The sequence below is a fragment of the Alosa sapidissima genome, chromosome 23, assembly GCF_018492685.1.
Source record: "Alosa sapidissima isolate fAloSap1 chromosome 23, fAloSap1.pri, whole genome shotgun sequence".
In the NCBI taxonomy this organism is placed as follows: domain Eukaryota; kingdom Metazoa; phylum Chordata; class Actinopteri; order Clupeiformes; family Clupeidae; genus Alosa; species Alosa sapidissima.
In genome coordinates this window covers 24,485,781-24,508,327 of record NC_055979.1, presented here as the reverse complement: position 1 = coordinate 24,508,327, position 22,547 = coordinate 24,485,781, and the positions used below count along the sequence as shown (strand labels likewise).

The window sequence follows — 22,547 nt, the reverse complement described above, 5'->3', positions numbered from 1 at the left end:
AAGGCAGTTTCAGATTCAGTACGTAAGCTGCAAGGTATAGAGGCAGGAGTCAGTAAGTACAGTAAGCTGCTGTTAAAACCACCCGAGCAGGCCTTCACGTGCAGTGCTCAGGTGCACGGCAGAAAACAGTCTACATTATCAATGCTGTAAATAATGGCTAGGATTTTGAGGATACACAAAGGCCTTTTGCCAGCAATCATCACTTCTGTTGGGAATTCTATAGTTGATTTGAGGTTGTTTGCAGAAATTTCACCCCATGCCTCTCCCACATACAGGTTGTGCTTATCTGTACCCTTCAGTCAAACCAATTCAACAGCTCACAACAGCACAGTTGGTGTCCTGTGACTGTGCTGACCAATCCATCACATAGAGAATACCAGCTGACTGAAAAGATCACTTTTCAACATCTGATCAATGCTTTGGGTCATTCTCCTGTTTCACGATAAAATGCAGGTATGGCATGACATTGCAAAATAGCAATATCTGATTGTTTCCTATTACACTGTACAATTTCACAACACAAAAGCTTTCTCAGACCAGTTTCTGCAATGTTCTTGTCACATAGCGTTAAGCACTTTTCTGGGTTCTTTTTGTTTATTTTTTTAACTCAAAATATTTCAGTTTTCCTTCATTCACCTTCTGTCCAGTGTCTTTGTTCTTCAGCCTAGGGCTTTATCTTGGTGGTTTTGTTATCAAACGTTGGGCACTTGGCGCAAAAAGGTTGTTCTTATGTTTCTTAATCAGTCATGGGTGTGTTTTGGGTGTAACATCCTTTAAACCAATGAGAATGACTGTCATCCCGTTTAATAACTTCAAGCAGTGCATCGGTATTTTGATAGTCAGCAACATTTGAAGGAATCTGCTTGTACGCGAGGCCATGGAACAGGTATTCCACTAAACCATGCTTTACTAAAACCTAGCAGAGTATAGCCACACATCTGCACTTGTGTCATAGTCAACGACAAAACAGTTCTACACAGTTAATTACTTTCACTATTGACTGACAATGGGTTACCATCGAAAACGTAGCCTGAAAAAAGAAATGTAGCCTGAAAAAAAAACACTTACCCCAATAATGACTGAATAAAAATCCTATTTGAGAAGTTGTTTGGAGCTGCTTACATCTTGTGACAGTGCGTCTTCAGCTGTGCTTAGATGCGCCTTTCGCTATAGACCAGGTTTTTCTTGGTCAGTGGCGTGATGATTTTTAGAGGGTGTAAGATAGCAATGAGGTTTCAAATGTTATTGGATCATGCGCCAGACCACACTTTCTGCCACAGCCCTGGGCACAAGGCTTAATAAAAGTGAAGCGCATGGCGCAAAATTCAAGTGTAAGATCGCAATAAGCTTTGCATCGCGATAAGAATAAGCTTTGTGGCACATTTCTAATCGTCAAGATAGAGCCCTTAATCTTTGTTATAATCATTTCCTTTCCCTTCAGAAATGGCATTTAAACTCCCCCCTTGAGTTATGTCTTCACTATCTTACCTCATCACCCACCTAAAGGTGGTTTTGAAGTAGTAGTTAAATGTAGCCTACCAGAGAATATGGTCAAGACCTATATCTGTTACTGCTGTCAACTCATAAACGGCAAAACCCGCATGACACCTGTGGTGGATTTCTATGACTTAACGGATGCATGTATGGTTTTTATAAACTTTGATATTAGCCTACTGCAAGTATTATGAGACTTCAAGGCCTGTACACATCTTAAACAGACCAGACCAGCAGTCAAGGAGTGGGGTGAGGGAGTTCACAGTGACACCTGGCTGGATGGTCGAGGGGGTGAAGGAGTTCACAGTGACACCTGGCTAGATGGTCGAGGTGAAGGAGTTCACAGTGACACCTGGCTAGATGGTCGAGGTGAAGGAGTTGATGGTAAAGGTGCAGATGTGGATGAATAAACTGTATGGACCCTTTCAAGAGAGTTCCATTATCAGCATCATAGTTGGCCCCACAAGACTTCCTTTTGAACATTCCATATGTTATCTTAATGCAGAGGAAGTAGATTGGGGCCCAAATAGAACGTTCAAGCATTGTTTTTGTTTTTATTGTTGAAAGGGTCCATATGAATTTCATTTTTATGACTCTGTACTAAAGATAGTCTTGGCCAGAGGCAGTATTTTCAGGTTGTCCATCCGTCGTCATGTGTGATATCTTAAGAATACCCTGATGGACTGATTCTTTTCTATTATTGTGTTACATGTTCCAAATGTAAAGCACTTAGAGCTGCATTCTGTGTATGAAAGGTGCTAAACAGATAAAGCTTATTATTATTATTATTATTATTATTATTATTATTATTATTATTATTATCTTAAGAATACCCTGAAGTTAGTTCCTCAAGAGCATTCACTGGTAATGAATGATGAAATTATTAGATTATGGTGGTCAAAAGTCAAGTTCACTGTGATCTCACTGTGACCTCACTGATGACAAAATGATTTTTTTTGTTATTATTATTGAAGCCAGAAAGAAATATTTCATCACAGCCGCAAAACCCAATACAGGTAATTCCTCAAAACCAAGGTATTGTAAGGTCGGCGCAAAAGATAAGTGTTAGCGTTCTCCCGCGCAGGGCATCCTGGGATACGAGAGCGAACATTTGGGGGGTTTATGTCTGTATTTCTCCTTAGTTTTGAGTGTAATGTTGGCGTCTTTAATGTAACATGTTTCCCTTTTAGTTCTCCCTCGTGTGTGATCCTTTTTGTGTGGGGGGCTGCGTCCTCCCCTGTATGTGTGTGTACTTGACCTGCCCCGTGTATATTGTGTTCTGTGTCTGTGTCCCTGCTCTCGTTCTCAGCTAATAAACCTTTTGATTGGACAACTGTGTATGTCGCTATCAAATCGTTACAGTATTTTCTCAACACTAGAGAATCCCTGTCTATAAACCACTCAGGATTGCCTAGTTAGCCCTGGATTAGCTCTGGGATTAGATGCTTCCTCAGAAGTTTCTTCCCGAGTGTCATGGACAACTCAAGCATTTTGTAGATTGAATCTGCTTTGCATATAGTCTCTTATTGCAGCTCAATCTTATTCAGAAATCTGCAGCTGGAAACCCCTGGGAGGTCAACAGTCTATGATTTCAAAGTCCATCACTGGTATAGTGACAAAAACAAACATAAAAGTAGAAACTCCCTTATATACAATAATAATAATAACTAGAAAAGTATTTCCTGAAGGATATACAGTACAGTGCATGCAAAGTTGTTGCTAGGTTGGTTGCTAGGGTAATCATGCTGGTTGGTAAGGTGACATTTTGGAAGCAGCTGCTTAGTTGTTCTAGGGTACTTACACTCTAAAAAATGCTGGGTTATTTTCTGGGTTGAAACTGTCATTGTGTGGGGTTGCTTTTACTCATGTTGGGTTATTTTCTGTAACCCAGCTTGTTGGGTTGATAGTTTAGGACAGCGCCCCTCCTCTCCCCCACCTGACGTGAGTACACTACCCAGCACCAGGGTAACTTTAACACAGCTGCATCTATTTGAGAATTCGGGGGAAATCATTATTCTTTCAACCGTTCATGCAGTCCAGATGCTGTCAACATGCAATGGAAATCAGGCGATTTCGGAAGGTATGTATCTGCTTTTAACTTTTTTTTTATTCAGACGGATTTTAAAAGTCCACCCTGAGATACCCTTCGTGATATGAATGGCCTGCCAATTTCGTTCAGCCTCAAGCAAGTTAAGAATTGTGTCATTCAAGCCAGCTAACGTTAGCTAACATTAACTTACAATTACTGCTCATGTTAATGTTAAATCTACACAAAGACAGACTCTTAAAAACATAGTTTTGTGTTCCCTGGGTATGAACTGCTGAACAGAAACAAAACAAAATTTAACAACAAACTAAAATTAGCATACCAACAGCTGGCTAGGTTAACGTTAGCAGACGGTTGGTATGCTAACGTTAATTATGCTTCATGGTAATGCAGCATGTGTGTCAGCTAATGTATACAGTCGAAGTAGTCTCTTCACATGTACGGTAATCATCATGCCAAACAACATATTAATTCATTCAGGGTAGCTTCATATTATAGCCATGTAGATAGATAGATAGATAGATACTTTATTGATCCCCAGGGGAAATTCAAGGTCTCAGTAGCATACAGACAACACACACACATTCACTAACAGCAGAAAAAGTCATTAAAAGTATATAATATAAAAACACAACTAAGCAATAAGGACAGTAGAAGATAAGACTATACTAAAATACAAATTATACTAACACTTAATCTAAATCAAATCTAAAAACAGTATCCACATAGTGGTGATTAATCAATCAAGAGGCGCTTGCAATGACTGAGGCAGGGACTGAGCCTGTGATTCTCTGTGCATAGTAAGGTAAGGTAAGGTGCTCTGTGTGAGTGAGTGTCACAGTGATAGTGCAATGGTGATAGTGGTCATGGTGATAGTGCAAATGAGTAAGTCCAACAGTGCAGCAGTGCAAGAATAAAGTCTATATATCTATATATATATATATATATATAACTATTTTAAGAAAAGGTATAAGTGTGGCCACAGTTCGGCTGTGGCATGGAGGGAGGGGTTATGCATATGTGCTAATGTGCTAATATAGCACGCAAACAGTGAGGCAGAAAGACAGTGGTAAAATCTGGCTAGTGGACAGACAGTATCCAAACATGGAGGGGGTGAAGAGGCAGACAGACTATGCAGAGAAGTCTATCTCTCCTCTTCCCTTAAGTGAAGCATTGAACAGTTCAATGGCCCTGGGGACAAATTACTTCCTCAGTCTGTCTGTTGTGCAAGGCAGTGAGCGAAGTCTCCAGCTGATCAGGCTCTTCTGCTTAACAATAGTGCTGTGGAGTGGGTGACACTCATTGTCCAAGATGTTGATCAGTTTGTTCAGGGTCTTTTTGTCAGATATTGAAGTGATGCACTCCAGTTCAGCTCCCACTACAGAGCCAGATTTCCTTACCAGCCTGTCAATTCGCCTTCTTCTTCTTCTTCAATCCTTCTTCTTTGTGCTTCCTCCCCAGCATACCACTGCATAGAAGAGAATGCTGGCAACAAGAAAGTGGGGATGAGAAGTGAGCTATCCAGTTGAATGGAGAGAGACACAGAGAAGTTGCTGCAGTCAGTGAGAGAGCACAGGTCCAGTTAATTGCATTCTAATTCTTTAGCAGCCAATTATGATGTCATAAAGCCAATGTGAAGTCTATGGAGAATGTTAAGTTGTTTTTATTTAATATCTCAAAAAGCAAATATAGTAGAATTATGAAAATGCGCGTAAAATTGTATTCAAGAGCTACGCATCAAAGTTTGAACCAAGTTTCTACGATAAGCGGTTCAAGTCAAATTAGGCCCTGGAAGAATAAGAAGAAGTCTGAAGAAGCCAAAAGGGATTACAATACAGTACATTTGCATGAACTGTAATAATCATACACAGAATACAGCTAAAAGTGTTTTCAGCATTTACCACAATAGTAGAGAGAAAAGAAAACAAACAAATCAGTAAATAAAACATCAGAGATTTAGATTTCAAAAGAGATAGATACAATTAATTACAGTAAAGACCCTGTAAATAGCAGCAGTAGAATGTAAAATAATGTGAAGAAATAGGTTACAATATAAAAGTGAATTAAAAGCTCTCATATACAGGTCTTTTTTAAAGATGTTTACAGATGAAGAATGAATTTGCCTGTTTGATGTGGAGGCAGGGTGTTCCATGTCATGGCTTCCTGGCTCAAGGCAGCCACAACATAAAAGGGGGAGACCACACCGGAGTATAGCAAACGCAAAAATAGGTTTATTAAATAAACTATGTACAGAAGTCAGTAAAAGTATGCCAAAGTAAAACTGTGGTGTAGCCTGTGTCAGCATAATGAAATGTAATGCAAAAAGATGTGTCAGTGGGAAGCGCAGCCCTGCCGCAAGTGTGCTGTCGAGCAAGCCAGCCAGCCAGAGGTCTCTCGTGGACTGGGAAGTCCAGGTTTTATGCGGCTCCTAATTACGCCACCAATTAGCCACGTCATCAGACTCCTAGAGCACCCCCTGCAGGCCGAGACAAACACAAAACAGCAGCCAAAAACTGACAGACCTAGAGGGCTAGTGATGAACCCAGCACGGTAAAGCTGGAGCGTCACACATAGCTGTGGTGCAAAATGGATAAAAGCAGCTTCTCCGCTTTGCTTGTGGAGCACTTTGGGCACAATTAAAAGATTAGCTCAGAGATATATGAAGGTGCTATGCCATTTAGAGCTTTGTAAGTATTTATCAGAACCTTAAAATCAATTGACCTGTCGCTAAGCGCCACCCTTAGAACGCTGATGAGCCAATGACAGTCCAGCCTCAACGAGACTCGGACATCAGCTCGGACAACTCCATAGGAAACGACAGGGAGGAGGCATAAAATTACAAATTAATGGTTATTTATGGAGTTTATTAACTCAAAAAAACCCAGACGGATAACCATGGTCAAACATTTTGCATGGGGGATGTGTAATACTGATAGGCGGTACCCCGAGAGGCTAGAAAACGGGGTATACTTTCAATCAACAGTAGCTAGCCTACAGGACGTCTCTCGCGTTTGCAACAGCTGGAAGTAATGTAGGCTACTAAGCCAACAACGTGGGCACAGGTTCCCTGTTAAATTCCAAGATGAAAATGCTCATTAACCAACTACTATATTCTTACTACATCAAATATTAACGTAACCTAACATATCTTAGTATCAATCTTCCACTAGCTAGCTAGCATTAAAGTCGGTGTTTTTTGCACAGTGATTTGCACGGCTACTCGCCACAACTGCTTGTCACCTTGTACTTCTTCTAAAGTTTTGAATACACCCCTCCATAGCATAATTAAGTCCCTTTGATAGCTTCTGGAGGAAAGTAAATCCTTTATCGACCAAAACGTCCTCAAAGCCTGTTTTCATATACTGTCAGCTGCCATCATCCACAATGTATTTCTAATCAAGTCTGTTTTTTTTGTCCGAGTTTTCACACGGTAACAATAGACCTCTGAAGTTCGCCTACAAAAAAGAACCAAAACGGCCATCTTTGCCCATATAAGGAGATCCGGTTGTTAATTGAAGCTAACTACCTATGGCAAGTTGCATTGCAAGTAAGCTCTGGGGTAGCAAAAATCTAAGTGTGCCGCCTTCACGTACCGGAGATCACAGTATCCACTCAAAGGCAGAGGACAAAAGTGTGTTCAGGAAAACGTCTGCATTTCAGACTTTTCCATCCCCGCAAGAGTTTAACAGGTGCGATAATACATGAGTACAGCGTCTCGTCACCAGCGATATGCTAATGAGTCCCAGAACGTCCACGCCCTTTTTTAGGTGAAGGAAGTAGGCACTTTGATACTACTGTTGACAGAATAGTAGGCTACTTGGCTACTTCAATGAGCAGGCACCATGCCTAAAAGCTGCTGTGTTGTATTTTGCAACAACAACAAAAAAAATAAGGATTTGCGGTTTAGTATGTTGTCACAAAAAGAAAGGGAAGGAAAAGAAGGGGTTTGTGGCTCCAGGCAATCAGGAGAGAGAATCCCGATGGGAGGCTGTGGGACCCGGCATCTAAATTTTTTTACGTCTGCGGCAAACACTTCGTTAGCTAAAGTCAGTCAGTCATGCTAGCTAAAGTCAGTTGAAGTCCGATGTTAAATATGTCCAATCTAATAATGAAGGAATGAGTGAAACTTTGCGAACTACTAGGAGCTGTGATTACAGTTCAGCTCCGAGTTAGCGCTAGCACTAGGTGTTGCAGGCTATCATGGTTGCACTCTGCATGTTAAATGCGCTATAAAATAGCGACACCGGTCAGGAGAGTTTGTATAACTCGTCTGCTGGCTGGCCATAGCATTAGATCGGTATAAATAGCTATAACACTTGGGTAAAGTTCAAAAATGTAATGCACTGAAATTATAGACCCCCATTCAAATATTTCCGGGTAGTTTCACCTAAAAATGCCCAGATGTGTCAAAAAAACAGAAAGTACCCGGATTGTTGGAGCCATGTATTCAAAATCCCGGATGTCAAAGATGGCTGCTTTTTTGTAGGCGAACTTCAGAGGTATATGGGGGGCGGAGCTTAGCGACAGGTCAATTCTATGAAACATGGGAGCCAGTGCAGTTCAGCTAACAGGGGTGCTGTGCTCCCTCTTCTTGGTCTTAGTTAAAGAAGCCCTATGCAGGTCTGGTTATTCGCTGTTTCTGGGTTTTCGCTAACCTGACTCTCGCCAGATGAATTTCGTTCCGCCTAGCTCCACTCATCCATCTGAGATCAATCCATTGGAGTGTTGCTTCAGAAGGCTGGGCCTAATCAAAAAATGCTTGCATATGATTGAATAAGCCACTTGTCCGTCATCTATTGACGTGCTACTTCAACCAGTGGCGCAAAAAGTGGGTATGCGCTATATGCGGCGCATAGGGGCGCAGCACCACGGTGCGCCAAAGCGATGGTAAAAAAAAAAAATATATATATTTGGTATTTTCTATATGTAGCTACTCAGGGCTGTACAGTGCGACATATATGTCGCACATGCTACAAAAAAAATTGTTTGTGCGATGGATGATTTACCAACGTAGCACTGGTGCTACAGTATACAGTTTTGCTTATGGCAATACAATGCATGCGTGTGAGACTACATCAATTACCTTCTACTGTGATTAGTGCAACTGGCTACACCAGATGTGATAGAGGCGCGTAGGCTACGTAAAAAAAAAAAAATCGACCCGTCTTCTGTTTTTGCGCGTCCGAACGGAGCTCTTTGTTACGTGCCCGGTGTAGGCTCCCGGTGAAACGCTCGTTTGTTTGTTTGAAGTGCGTATAGACTACTTCTGTGAGTGGGGAATTGATGTAGGCTACTTTGATTTCAACTTAGTTGCAGTCTACGCGATTAAAAAGTATGTCTACTTGTTTGTAGGCCTAGTATCCAAACAATCCAACTCCAAATCAGATTAGATTAGGCAAGCAGAGGTAGAAGTTTGTGGCAATCGCCTTGTTGCTTTGCATTTTTAGTTCAGTTTTAAACGAACAACTTTGTATCCAAACAACACCATTCAGATCTAAAACTTAGAAGAAAAAAGTCCACCGGGACGTTCGCTTCTATCTGTCAAATATGAGCCCACTTCATGCGCAAGTCTCACTTAGTAGTGCTTAATAACCTATACAAGATCGGTTCCGAAAAAACCTTCACGACACTTTAATTACAACTGCGTTAGCCACAGACCTTCAGCTATCTTTAGTAAGCTACATACTGTAGCCCATGTGTATGGAACAGTCTAGGGATGCATTTCATGGGTGCACTGTTTGACATGTCAGTTAGCCTACTCATTTGCACCACTGGTTAGATGTAATTACGGTATTTCCCTCGTGCAATGACAATAAGGTTGAATGTAGGGTTACTCTAATCTAAAATCTTAGAAATATGAACTAAACGTGAATTAAATCTTAGTGGAATAAAATCTTTAGCATATCTTCTACTTATTCAAAAATAAATGAACTGACTTCCAATGCATGAATAAGAAAAAAATAACAAAAAAATGGCATGACCTGTCTTCCTGATACCCATTGAAAAGTCTAACTGCATGGAACTGTCAGTTTTTTTGTTTTTACAAAAACACAACAACCAAATAACATATCATGCTGATAGCTTTTGTTCATCTCAAACACAATGTAGCCAGGTGAGATGTTTGCAACTACATGAGCTTTTATTAATCCAGTTGCAGTAGGCCTAGATCCCAACCACAATTGATGAACTGTGATGAACTGCCCTATTTGTGATTGTTTTTAGAGATTTTAGAGGTTTTATATCGATGCTACAGAATTTGTGGCTGGTGCTACAAAACTTTTAACCCCTGTAGCACCAGTGCTACTTGCAAAAAAAGTTAACATACAGCCCTGCTACTGTTGTACGTTTCTAAATAATTTCTGCATTTCCTCAATGTTAAATAACATTTTAGAGGACTAACAGACTAGAGTAGGCGCCCTATCACATAAGATTCCATCATAGAATTTTGACATAGAAGAGGGAGTGGGGGCGCTGAGTGAGCAGGTAGGCCTACGAGTAGTATTTTTAGGGGCTAGAAAGAGAAAATGAGATGGCATGTCAAGGTGACAGTAGTTAAATAAGTGGATGGTGAAAAGCAACAGGTAGGATTTAAAGTGTGACATCTGTGCTTGGAGGCTTGCAAATATTCATGTTAACAGACTAACTAGCGTTTGCTAAGCATATAATATGCCGATTGAAACATAGCCTATTCCATTCAGATAGCTAGGTGGCTACCATGCTCATACTGCACTTTTAATGGCAAACTGCAAACAGAAATGTCACACGAGCAGCAACTCATTACATGTCTCCATTTCCTAACAATGAAGATTCCTTGTAATAACTTAATATTTGTGCTGTCAATGTGGCGCAAACAAAGGCTAGAGTTGGATCAGCCTTATCCTTTGTGAGCAACAGCTGGCAAAAGGACGTTATGAGAACCATTTAGACTCTCTTAAAGTGACAATGCGACATTTAACAATACTTCAAGTTCAAATCGGCAGAATTTCTTAAAAAATAATAAAGTGTAATACATTATTGGCCTTTTGTTTTTTTTTTTGGGGGGGGGGGGGGGGGTGGCGCCAATTTGTTGTTGCATACCCCTCAAAAAATGGGTAGCCCCCGACTTCAACCACTCACATCGAAGCCAACCCGTGATGCTGATAACAGTCTCACAGTCGCTTCTACGCTATGTCACATCTATGAAACTCCCGCCCTGCGTCCTGATTGGCTCTACCATAAAATCTGGTGCAGAAATCACTCTCAACGGAAGAGGTCCCAGATGGATGTGAGTGAAGCCAGAGCCCGTCTACGGAGAGCCTTGGCACTTCCTATTAGCCCCATTGTATCGCTCTTGGTTGCAGTTCCATTAGAATTCCACTGGAGGTGATCGCAGGCGAGTGCAGATTGAATGGGAGTGTATGTTGTTAGACGGCTAAATGTATCTCTTTCTCCTGCTTGTCGTTGAATCAACGTAGATTTTATTATTGATTCCGCAAGTTCAATATAGATTAGTCCAAAAGTCGAATGAATGAGTACTTATGTCCTTTCGATTTCTTACAGGTTGGGCCGTTGTTGGCCGGAACACGCTAGCATTCTGCTAATGAATGCTGATTGGTCAGTGACGGACTTGCGACCGATTACGACCAGAGACCCCGTTTGATGGCACCTGAAGCTAAAGCAGAATCAGAAACATAAACTTAAGGAGGACTTTCTGTCGAAGTTAACTTTTGTGTTCTGTATTTATATTTTCCGATCCTGCCGGCACTTTTACTTTCATATCGTTATATATGTATTGTAAAAAGTACATGGGTATAAATGGAATTTGAGTGTAGAGTGTTTTTTCTATTCTTGTGTTGTGTTCAATGTGTTTAAATATACATGGTACGGTACGACAACCTTAAAAAAATCCAGTCAATATCCCGCTCAATAACATTAATCGATCATAACACAAATCAGAAAAAGGTTTAAAATGCCTCGTATGTGTGCAGCAATACATTGTTCCAACAGTGGAAATGGATTGTCCTTCCTTTCATTTCCCAAGGACCAAAAAAGGTAATGTTCTTTCTTGCACCTGTATAAATGATCATAGCACATGCTACCTGAGGGCTGCAAGGGAAAGTTGGCAAAAACGGGAGAGTGCGGGTAAAATCGCACATCACCTATTCAAATTGCGCGCTTGCCAGAGCATTCTGGGTCTAACAATAAGAACACAATAACCAATAGTAAATTAACAAACATGAGAAATGATGGGATACTATACTACAACAATACTGAACAAACCCCTGGCGACGACTCTTTGGTGCAGGAAACCAGGTGAAGGAGAACTTCCTGAGAGAATGCATCAGTTGGGTGGCAGGCTGCTGGAATGAAGTATCTGTGCACCTCAAAATTGAGTCAGGACTAGGGTTGGGTATCGTTTCAATTTGAACGATTCCAATTCCGATTTCTTATTTCGATTCCGGTTCCTAACGATTCTCGATTCCGATTTTTTTTAAAGGCAGGGTCAAAAAAGTTTAGGATATTTTAAATGAGCTAGTATCTGCACATTTTCCAAGTGCAAATGTAAAGACTTTTAAGACCTTTTTATGACATCTAAATGAAAATTAAGACTATACCACTGCAAAAAGATATATACTATGCAATAGTTTAATAATATACCATGCAATAGTTTTTTTTTCCTACTAATTTTAACCCCCACCCCATTTTGGATGTCTACAGAAGTTACCAAATACATTTTGGCGAAAGAAAAATAATTGTGTGTGAATTACCTTCACAGCTATATATGCCCAATTTTAGGGTCTGGGCTGCTTGCTTTTGAAGCTGGCTGTACATACCGTAAAACTCCAAATAACAGCCCGGGCTTTTATTTTCCCAAATCGCCAAACTGCATCGGCTAGTATTAGAGACAGGCGTCTATATGAGACAGGCCTTTAATTCCCTTTACACAAAACTTTTCCTCTGCAAAGATGGAAAATATTATTGAATTAATTATTTCAAACACACTGAATGTCTACCTATATGATTAGGCTATCTGATGACAATTACAGATCATCATTCATTTAGTGTTGAGATGTTGTTCATTGAGTGAGATACAGTAAGATCCAAATAGCTGGGATAGCCAGAACAGATGAAACACGTTTTAATTAAACGTAATCTACAGAGATCGTATCACACTGAAAGCTCATATTTTGTCACTAGCAAATAGCCTATATCGGTCCTTTGTCAAATACAGTTGCATTATCAGCCCTGACCAAAACCGTTCAGGAATTATTTATGCAAAAGTGGAACGTGCTTAATATTTAATTCTCCCTCCTTTTCGGCACGAATGAAACAGCATGAGAGAGCATGAACCATATTGTTTCTCCCGTTTTGTATTTGCCAAATTTGACAACAGTCTACATTCCAATTATAGCCTACTTCCAGGCGCGCGGGAACATATTTTTGACCAGGGGTGTTGAATAACAAAATAATCATGGATGTCCGACGATTTCTCCCCCAGCATATGATTCGAATTTAGACAGCTAAATACGCCATTTCACCGTTGTGTATGAGTGGTCTAAGAGTGAGAAGTAGGTCTAAGAGTGAGAAGTTTTATAATGGCCTGGGCAGCCACATTCCACTGCAACTATGCGCAGCACTTGCCACTCCGACTCATCAATAAAAACTGCGCGCGCACACACAAGTCCCATAGAAGCGCACTTGACTTTACATCATTAACCTATTTCAATAGGTTATATAGCCAGAGAATGTCCGTAGACAGGCTCTGATATAGCCTAGTCTAAGGTATATTCCTTTTCTGACTTCTTTCTCTTTATCGCCACGGCATTTAGAATAAAGAATAACGTTCGCGAACCGTTCTGGTTTTGTTGCCAGCATAAAAACAAGCTTACCATCGGCCTATCCGCAAATATTAAACACAAGGGATGAATTGAACGATGACGAAGTCGGACATATAGTAGAGCTCGACCGATTTATCGGCGGGACGATATTATCGGCCGATATTAGGCATTTTCCAAACTATCGGTATCGGCATTTATAATGGCCGATAAATGAATATTTTAAAAATAAAATAAAAACGGACGAAACACCCTTCAACCATGTCATGAGTGTTGCCGTTGTATAGTTTGTCCACCAGAGGGCACTCTACACCGTCCCTGCTCAGAGCCGTATTCACCCCTTGCAAGTGACGTCACGTTTTGTTCGCGCCACAGCAAAATAGCATAGTGGACGGCAAGAACACGAATCAAATCAATGGGTTGTAATGGGACATATCGCACAGCTAGGAGATTATAGTGAGATTTAACCGTAGTAATGCCCTTCCACTACTGTTGGCTTATTGTTTGGAATACAACAACATCCCATGTTCTTGCATAGATATATTTTGGTTTGTTTTCTTTGTGTTTCGGGAGTATTTCAACCACAATTGCAATTATCTCCTCATTGTATGAAGCACAGCAGCGGTTGCTATAGCAACCATAGACTCTGAACAGGACGGCAGATAGCACTTAGGCAAAGTCTTTGGCAAGATCTGAATGTAAACAGATAATACCGTTCAAGTTTTTTTTTAAATTTCCTATTTCTTTCAATTCTTTAACTTAAAACATGTAAGAAGTAAGTTTATTCGCTGGGCAACGTACAAACTGACGAGTTACATTAGCCCTAGCACTATGAGCTACGATAAACGTTAGCTAGAATAGCTAGCTTCTAAGTGTGGCAGCTAGTTATTATTTCATGTTCTGATATGATATTCTTAACGTTTTGACTATGTTACAACTGATAAAAGCAAGACAAATAAAGTAACCAAATCGCTTTGCAATATTTTAGTCCAGAAATACTTATGGGTGTTCATTTACCATAATGTTAATTACAGTAGCCTAATGTAACGTTATCTCCCCTTGCTGTTACCACCAGTTTTAATAACTTTACATTTGCGATCATGACCCATTTCATCTAACAACACCACTGGCATCTTCTTTGACTATCAGACCCCAAACAGCAATACATTGAACTACAAAGATGTTATAGTAATGGTGTTCAGTTCATCATAATCTTTATGACATAATGTAATTTGCCGTCAGTCTCCCATCTTTTTGCCGTCCAGCATGGAGCCGTCACGTGACTTAAGTCACGTGTCTGCAAGGGGTGAATACTACAACACTAGACTAACTACACTACAACACTAGACTAACTACAATTAAAGAATTCAGGAGTGATGTATGTGTGTGTGGGAGGGGGCATCTCAACAGAACAATAACCAAGAACAATAACAAGTGGAAGACCTAACAATAAGAACAATAATAACATGAACAATAACCAATGATAAATAAACAGGAGATTGTTGGATGATGTAAATAAAGTCCATGAAGTAAACAAAAATAAAAAATGATGATGGGATAGGTTACTATACTACAACAACACTAGACTAACTACACTACAACACTAGACTAACTACAATTAAAGAATTCAGGAGTGGTGTATGTGTGTGATGATGTAAATAAAGTCCATGAAGTCAGTAACACAAAGGTGGTTCAACAATAAAAAGGAGCAAACTGCTAGTGAAGAACCAATACGTGGATAAGGAAAATTGTGATTCTAATCCAGGTTTCAATTTTCAGGAGAAAGAAATGGCTCATTAATATGAGACGGAGTGACCTTAGACTCTCCATGTCTCACAAGGACGTAATGCAGGGGGGATATGTTGTTTGTGAAAAGCATTTTGAGGAATGCTTCCTTGTAAAAGTGAGTTGTGCATATGGAAGGAAATGACAAATTAAATAAACAATAATACAATAAATAATACAATGATGCATTGTGCTGTGTGCTTCAAATAGCACAATGGAAAGGTGGCACTCACTTGTGATGCCATCCCTACAGTGGTGGATTGCGCTACCCGCCACCACTTGCCTCCCCAACTCTAAAAAGGCAGAAAAAAACTGAAGGTAACAATGAAAACTGAGGCCAAGACCATGACATTACATTTACATACATTACATTACATTAAATGAATTAACTTTAACTGATCTTTTGATATTAATTGACTGATTCAATTCTCAAAAGCTAAGCAGAGACAATCTGAGGAGCAGGAAGAAATAATAGACACAGAGAGAGGGACCAAGGACAGAGGAAAGAACAGAGGAGACTCTAGAGACACCAGCTGAGATAGAGGAAAGGGAAGAGGAGACTCTAGAGACATCAGTTGAGATAGAGGAAAGGGAAGAGGAGACTCTAGAGACATCAGTTGAGATAGAGGAAAGGGAAGAGGAGACTCTAGAGACATCAGTTGAGATGGAGGAAAGGGAAGAGGAGAGCGCAGAAGGTAAAGATAATGAGTCAAATGGAGGCACAGAAGAACAGGCTCAGACTCAGGTGACCATTCCACTCAGCAGTCTCCAACAAAAGGACCAGGTGATGTTCTGATCATCAATTTCAAGATTGTGACTGTAGCATTCTCACAGGCACTAGGGCTGTAACGATACACCAACCTCACGATTCGGTTTGTTTCACGATTTTTGACCCACGGTTCGATACGAATCTCGATTTTTCTTTTTTTTGGGGGGGGGGGGGGGCGCTAGACATTTTATTAAATAACATTTTAATAGCCTCCCTTAGAACACCAGAGGATTACAATATAATATATCTATTATTTTATATCCTGATATAAAAATATTTTTCTGAATGACTGATATTTATGACAGCACACTTTATGCAGATTAACCTATAGCCTAGGCCTGCTATTTTTTATTACAACTAATTCAGCTGTCTGGTTGAAGCCTGGAAATATTGTAAACAAAGTAGCATAGTTGGCTAGCTTAGCCTATCATAGTCTACTGATTGGACTGTTCAGTTTTCTTATGTGTGTTTAAGTTTCTCCTTGGGACAGGCCCTTTTCGGAAACGTTGGTATTGAGATGATCAGTCAACTTCAATGCAAGAGTTTTAAATAAATATGTGCAGCATGCTAATGATGCTAAGCGGATTTAATAGTAATTTAGCTAGTCGTCTTCTATGTGTCCTTGCTTTCACGATTGTGAATGTTTTATTTAAGTCGCGCGTGTTCATTGAGCAGGAGAGGGAGAGGGAGGGAGCGCGAGAGAGAGCGGGGCAAGGAGAGGGGGTTTACTTCTATACTGTTTGGTAAAGTTGCACACATAGTCTACAATGAAAGCAAGGAGAGGCATGAAATTATTATTTATTTATTTGTTTGTTTTTGGACAATGTAGGCTACCGATAAGTAAAGCGGGAGATGTGGATTGCTTTTGCGGCAGCGTAAGATGCAAAGCACTGCGTGAAACACTAGAAAGGTGTGTCGCGATTCTGCCTTTTCAAACCACGACACAGTATCGTTGATATGAATGTCGCGATTTCGGTTTCGAATCGTATATCGTTACAGCCCTAACAGGCACACATACAGGATGCCTTTTTGTTATTACAGAGAATTAAACAACTAGAGGCACGCCTTGCACGGCTGGAAAGGCTAAAACAGAGAAGGAAGCCAGCTGCCAGGCCTAAAAAACCCAAGTACCGTATTTTCCGGACTATAAGTCGCACTTTTTTTCATAGTTTGGCTGGTCCTGCGACTTATAGTCAGGTGCGACTTATATATGAAAAACATAAAATAATTGAACATGTTTTTAAATGTTTATTTATATTAACTGACATGAACCCTACATGAAACATTACCGTCTACAGCCTAGAGAGAGCGCTCTCAAATGCACAAGTCCTGTGCACTTTCAGTCAGAGATGCACTTGTGCTATGCCTGAAACAGACGTGCATACTTAAATTCTCAAATGGCCGGGATTCTATTCATAGCCGGGCCTCAGATTCGGACAAAGCCAGTATAATTTTGTTTCAATTTAACTCATAAAAGAGCTCTTTTTAATCATTTATATTGTTGGTTGGTTTAATATGGTTGCCAATGAAAAGTCATCTTCCCACACCATGAGTCTCCAACACGTTGCCCTCAAGCTACCAGTCACACGCAGCCCTTTTCTGAGCTAGAGGCTGAAGCAATAACCTACATTTAAACACAATTGTTGCTACCAGGCATTAGCCTACGAATTTTTTTAAAAAGTAAATCATGCCTAATTTAACAAATAACTGAATTTAGACTATCTTAGACCTTTTTGGCTATACGGAATACGGTTTCACTTGCAGCACAGCACACGTTCCATGAATGAATGAAAGCGGATGCCTTATATCGCAATAAGCGGATGGAAATCCCAACACTCTTTCATACATGAAACTTAATAGTGAACCATTAAATACCCCACAGATTTCAGTGGTCATCAGTCCCGATATTTAGCAATATAATCAAACAGTCCAAACGTAAATCAAATCTCAAATTATACATCTTCTGCTTTTGATAGCCTACCGGTATGCCGCTCCAAACGAAAAGTAGGCATATGTCTCACAATAAAACTCAAGAAATAAAGGCCTATAGCTGATCGCTGTTTTGCTACTAATTATCTTTCACGTAATGAATATGCACAGAAAGTGAAATTAGGCCTACTATGCGCTCCGTGTCTGTAGCTGTCTGTTCACGTCCGCAATCGATTATAACGTTCCTCAAATGGAGAACACATCCATGTTCTCTTGCGTTATAGGCCGTCATGCTTCTGTGTTTGCAAAATTCCTGACGGTTCCTGATTGCTAAACGTTTGTCGATAGCGTTTGATGCAGAAGCACCTATAATTTGACTCTAGCGGTGACAAATCCTGCTGAGAGAGGCAGCCCCAAAGTGGTCCTGTGCGCGTGCGTCTCTGCATGGGGTTCGTCCGTCCAGTCAATAGTCCCGCAATAGAGTTGGTCCGTCCAGTCAATAGTCCCGCATTCAGGCCGCTCCATTATTAGATTAATGTCAGACAGCGCTGTAAAATCTGTGGGAATTTCTCGCATTATGATGGCTAGAGTTGCGGGACTTTTATTAGTATGCTCAATACTTAGTAATAATTTATGCGCAATACCCGCAATCCCGCGCTGAAATGTAGGCCCTGGTTAAATGTGCATCTTTTTTTCTCTCGCTCTCTTTTTCTCTCAGCATGTTCTGCTGCCTGTTTGTGCCAATATGTCGTCCAAAATGCTTGATTGCATTGCATTCTCCACATTTTTAGCTAAATTTTAATTTACCACATCAGCATTTTTGTTCAGTGAATCTTTTGTAAATTGCTTTACAATAGCGTCGGGGCCTTGTCAGCAGCCTCCGGCTTGCCTCTTGCCACTATTCACTCCTTCGTCTTCAACATTCCCTGTAGAATTCTCAATATTTTTGGCCTCAATGTGTCCAGTTACATAGTCTGTCTGTTCTTAGTCTTGGATTTTATGAAATAAATTTCTAAATATCACCTGCTTGCTGCAGTTTCGGTCTGCATGTCCTTTTAAAACCGCATCTTTTTCTCTCTCAAGCATTTAATCTGCTGCCGGCTTGTCTCTCCACATCGTCCAAAATGCTTGATTGCAATGCATTCTCCACATTTTTAGCTAAATTTTCATGTACCACATCAGCATTTTTGTTCATTGAATCTTTTGTAAATTGCTTTACAATTACAGTCGGGTCTATAGGCCTATTGCCTGGCTTGCCTCAGCTTCGGTCACATCCTTTTAAAACCGTCTTTTTCTCTATCGTGAGAGTTTAATCTGCTGCCAGCTTGTTACTCCACATCGCCCAAAATGCTTGATTGCATTGCATTCTCCACATTTTTAGCTAAATTGTCATGTATCATATCAGCATTTATGTTAAGTGAATCTTTTGTAAATTGCTTTACAATTACCGTCGGGCTTAGGCCTATTGACTGGCTTGCTTCAGTCACGTCTAAAACTGCATCTTTTTCTCTCTAGTGAGCATTCAATCTGCTGCCAGCTTGTGACTCCACATCGCCCAAAATGCTTGATTGCATTGTATTCTCCACATTTTAGATACATTTTGGTGTACCACATGGCATTTTCTTTCAGTGAATCTTTTACTTTGCAATTACCTTCCTACCCTCCTCTTGGCTGCCTTCACTCCTTCGTCCTCATTAACATTAATCTTTTTGGCCTCAATAATCTAGTTACATAGTCTCTGTTTTTGGTTTTGGATTTTGTTAAATACATTTCTAAATAAATGCGACTTAAAGGCCGGTGCGACTTATATATGTTTTTTTCTTGTTCATGACGCATTTTTTGACTGATGCGACTTATACTCAGGAGCGACTTATAGTCCGGAAAATACGGTAATGTCAATAAAATGCAAAAAAAAGCTGCCTTTAGAATAATAAACCCTTGATTTAACAAAAAGGGAATGCATCTTGAATCTTATAATCTACTTACTTGTTCTTCCGTAGTCCCCATGAAATTATGGCTCAGATGCTCCAGAGGTGTCCTGAGGGCTGCCGGAATTTCATCAAGGCACAGCTGTCCGAGGCAGGGAAAAAAGACAGAGGAAGAAGATTTGACCGGAACATGAAGGATCTGGGGCTGCAGCTTTTACACAGCAGTCCAAAGGCATATCGTCAACTGAAGGCGATATTTGCTCTTCCCTCTTCAAGTCAAGTTTATTTATATAGCACATTTCATACACAGAGGTCATTCAATGTGCTTTACATAAACAAAACCAAACAATAATAACAAATAAAAGCATAGAAGGGCAATATAGTCAAAGAATAGTTAAAAGGTAAAAATAAAAAGAAAACATAAAACACAAGGTAAAATCATTTAAAAATAAAGAATAATTAGTAAGCAAAAACAAAGTCAAAAGTAGTAAAAAAAGTAATAAAAGACAAAGTAGAATAATTATCAAGGCAGATTCAGAATTTGTAACTCGGCACAGTTAGCAGAAAGCATCTGAGAACAGTTTGGTCTTAAGTCTAGATTTAAAACTGGTTACAGTTGGGGCCTTTTTAATGTCATCCGAAAGTTGGTTCCACAGCTGAGCCGCATAGCAGCTAAAAGCTGCTTCACCATGTTTAGTTCTAACTGTAGGTTTTACTAGCAGGTTTTTCACCTGGGACCTGAGAGGACGAGAAGGTGTGTACTGCTGAAGCATGTCTGACAAGTATTTAGGTCCTGCTCCATTTACTGATTTATAAACAAGCAATAGTGCTTTAAAGTCAATTCTGTGACTTACTGGAAGCCAGTGCAAGGACTTAAGAATTGGAGTAATGTGGTCAGTTCTTTTAGTTTTTGTTAGAGTCCTAGCTGCTGCATTTTGTATCACCTGAAGCTGTTTAATAGTCTTTTTAGGAAGGCCTGTGAACAGTCCATTGCAGTAATCAACCCTGCTGGAGATAAATGCATGAATGAGTTTTTCTAAGTCATGTTTTGACATCAGCCCTCTGAGTTTGGCAATATTTTTGAGGTGGTAAAAAGCTGATTTAGTTATCGCTTTCATGTGGCTGTTGAAATTTAGATCACTGTCAATTAATACACCAAGATTTTTAACAGTATCCTTTGCCTTCAACCCTTTTGTGTCAAGGAGAGTGGCAACCCTAAGTCTTTCCTCATTTTTACCAAATATAATTACTTCAGTTTTTTCTTTGTTCAGCTGAAGAAAATTTTGAGACATCCAGGTGTTGATTTGTTCTATACACTGACACATAGATTCAAGAGGACCATAGTCGTTTGGTGATAGAGCTAAGTAAATTTGTGTGTCATCTGCATAGCTATGATATGAAATCAAATTATTTTGAATGATTTGTCCAAGTGGGAGCATATAGAGGTTGAATAATAGTGGCCCCAAGATCGACCCCTGGGGAACACCACAGGTCAAGGACGTTGGTGTTGAGGTACAGTTTCCGATGGCAACAAAGAAGCTCCTTTCTTGTAGATATGATTTTAGCCAGCTGATAACTATGCCTGTAAATCCAACCCAGTGTTCTAGTCTGTGTAGTAAAATATTGTGATCAACAGTGTCAAATGCTGCACTAAGGTCCAGTAGCACTAGGACTGATGTTTTACCTGAATCTGTGTTGAGGCATATGTCATTGGAAACTTTAATGAGAGCTGTTTCAGTGCTGTGATTTGCCCGAAAACCAGACTGAAAGTAATCAAAATACCCATTTGATGTTAGGAAGGTGGTTAATTGATTAAAGACTACTTTTTCAATAATTTTGCCAATAAAAGGTAGATTGGATATGGGCCTGTAATTGTTTAGCATGGAGGCATCCAGGTTATTCTTCTTGAGAAGTGGCTTTACAACAGCTGTTTTCAGTGACTTAGGAAAGGTGCCAGACAGCAGTGATACATTTACAATTTGAAGGACATCCGCCGCTATGAGGTGAAAAACAGTTTTGAAGAAATTGGTAGGCAGAGTGTCTAAGACACATGTGGAAGAGCTGAGATTCTGTACCGTTTTTTCAAGTGTTTCGTAGTCTATCAAGCTGAACTCTGACATCAAGTTTAGTTTCCCTCTGTTTGTTGCTGGAAGTTCAGGTTGTTGAATTTGTAATTGAGCAGATATGTTGAGTCTGATTTTGTCAATTTTACCTTTAAAAAAAGATGAAAACTCATTGCATTTATTAGTTGAGAGAAGTTCAGGCGCTAATTGTGAGGGGGGATTTGTTAACTTATCAACAGTTGAAAATAGAATACGAGTGTTATTTGAACTTCTATTGATAATGTTAGAAAAGAAAGACTGTCTTGCTTTGCATATTTCAGAGTTATATGTGCGGAGCATCTCTTTATGGATTTCATAGTGGATCTGAAGTTTGTATTTACGCCATTTTCTTTCAGTCTTCCTACACTCTCTTTTTAGAAGTTTAACTGCTGGATTTTGCCTCCATGGTGCTTTCTGTTTGTCCTTAACTTTCTTGAATTGTAATGGAGCAATGTCATCCATAATGTTTGCCATTTTTGCATTAAAGTGATCAAATAAGTCTTCAGAGTCTGACAGTTGACTTGACTTTAGTGAAAGTGCTTGCTCAAAGAGAGCACTTGTCTGATCATTTATGATTCTCCTTTTTACCATCATAGCTGTGTTTTGAGTGTGTGGGGACATAGACACATCAAAGAACACGCAGAAATGATCAGATAAGGCCAGGTCTTTAACAGCTGT

General features: G+C 40.0%; 1 long non-coding RNA gene across 1 annotated transcript; it reads left to right on the top strand.

The window, feature by feature from the left end:
* Window positions 1-3,196: 3,196 nt before the first annotated feature.
* Window positions 3,197-11,324, top strand: LOC121698661. Its single transcript, XR_006026827.1, has 3 exons — window positions 3,197-3,574; window positions 5,003-5,117; window positions 11,081-11,324. It is a non-coding gene; the product is annotated as an uncharacterized LOC121698661 (long non-coding RNA).
* Window positions 11,325-22,547: the final 11,223 nt, after the last annotated feature.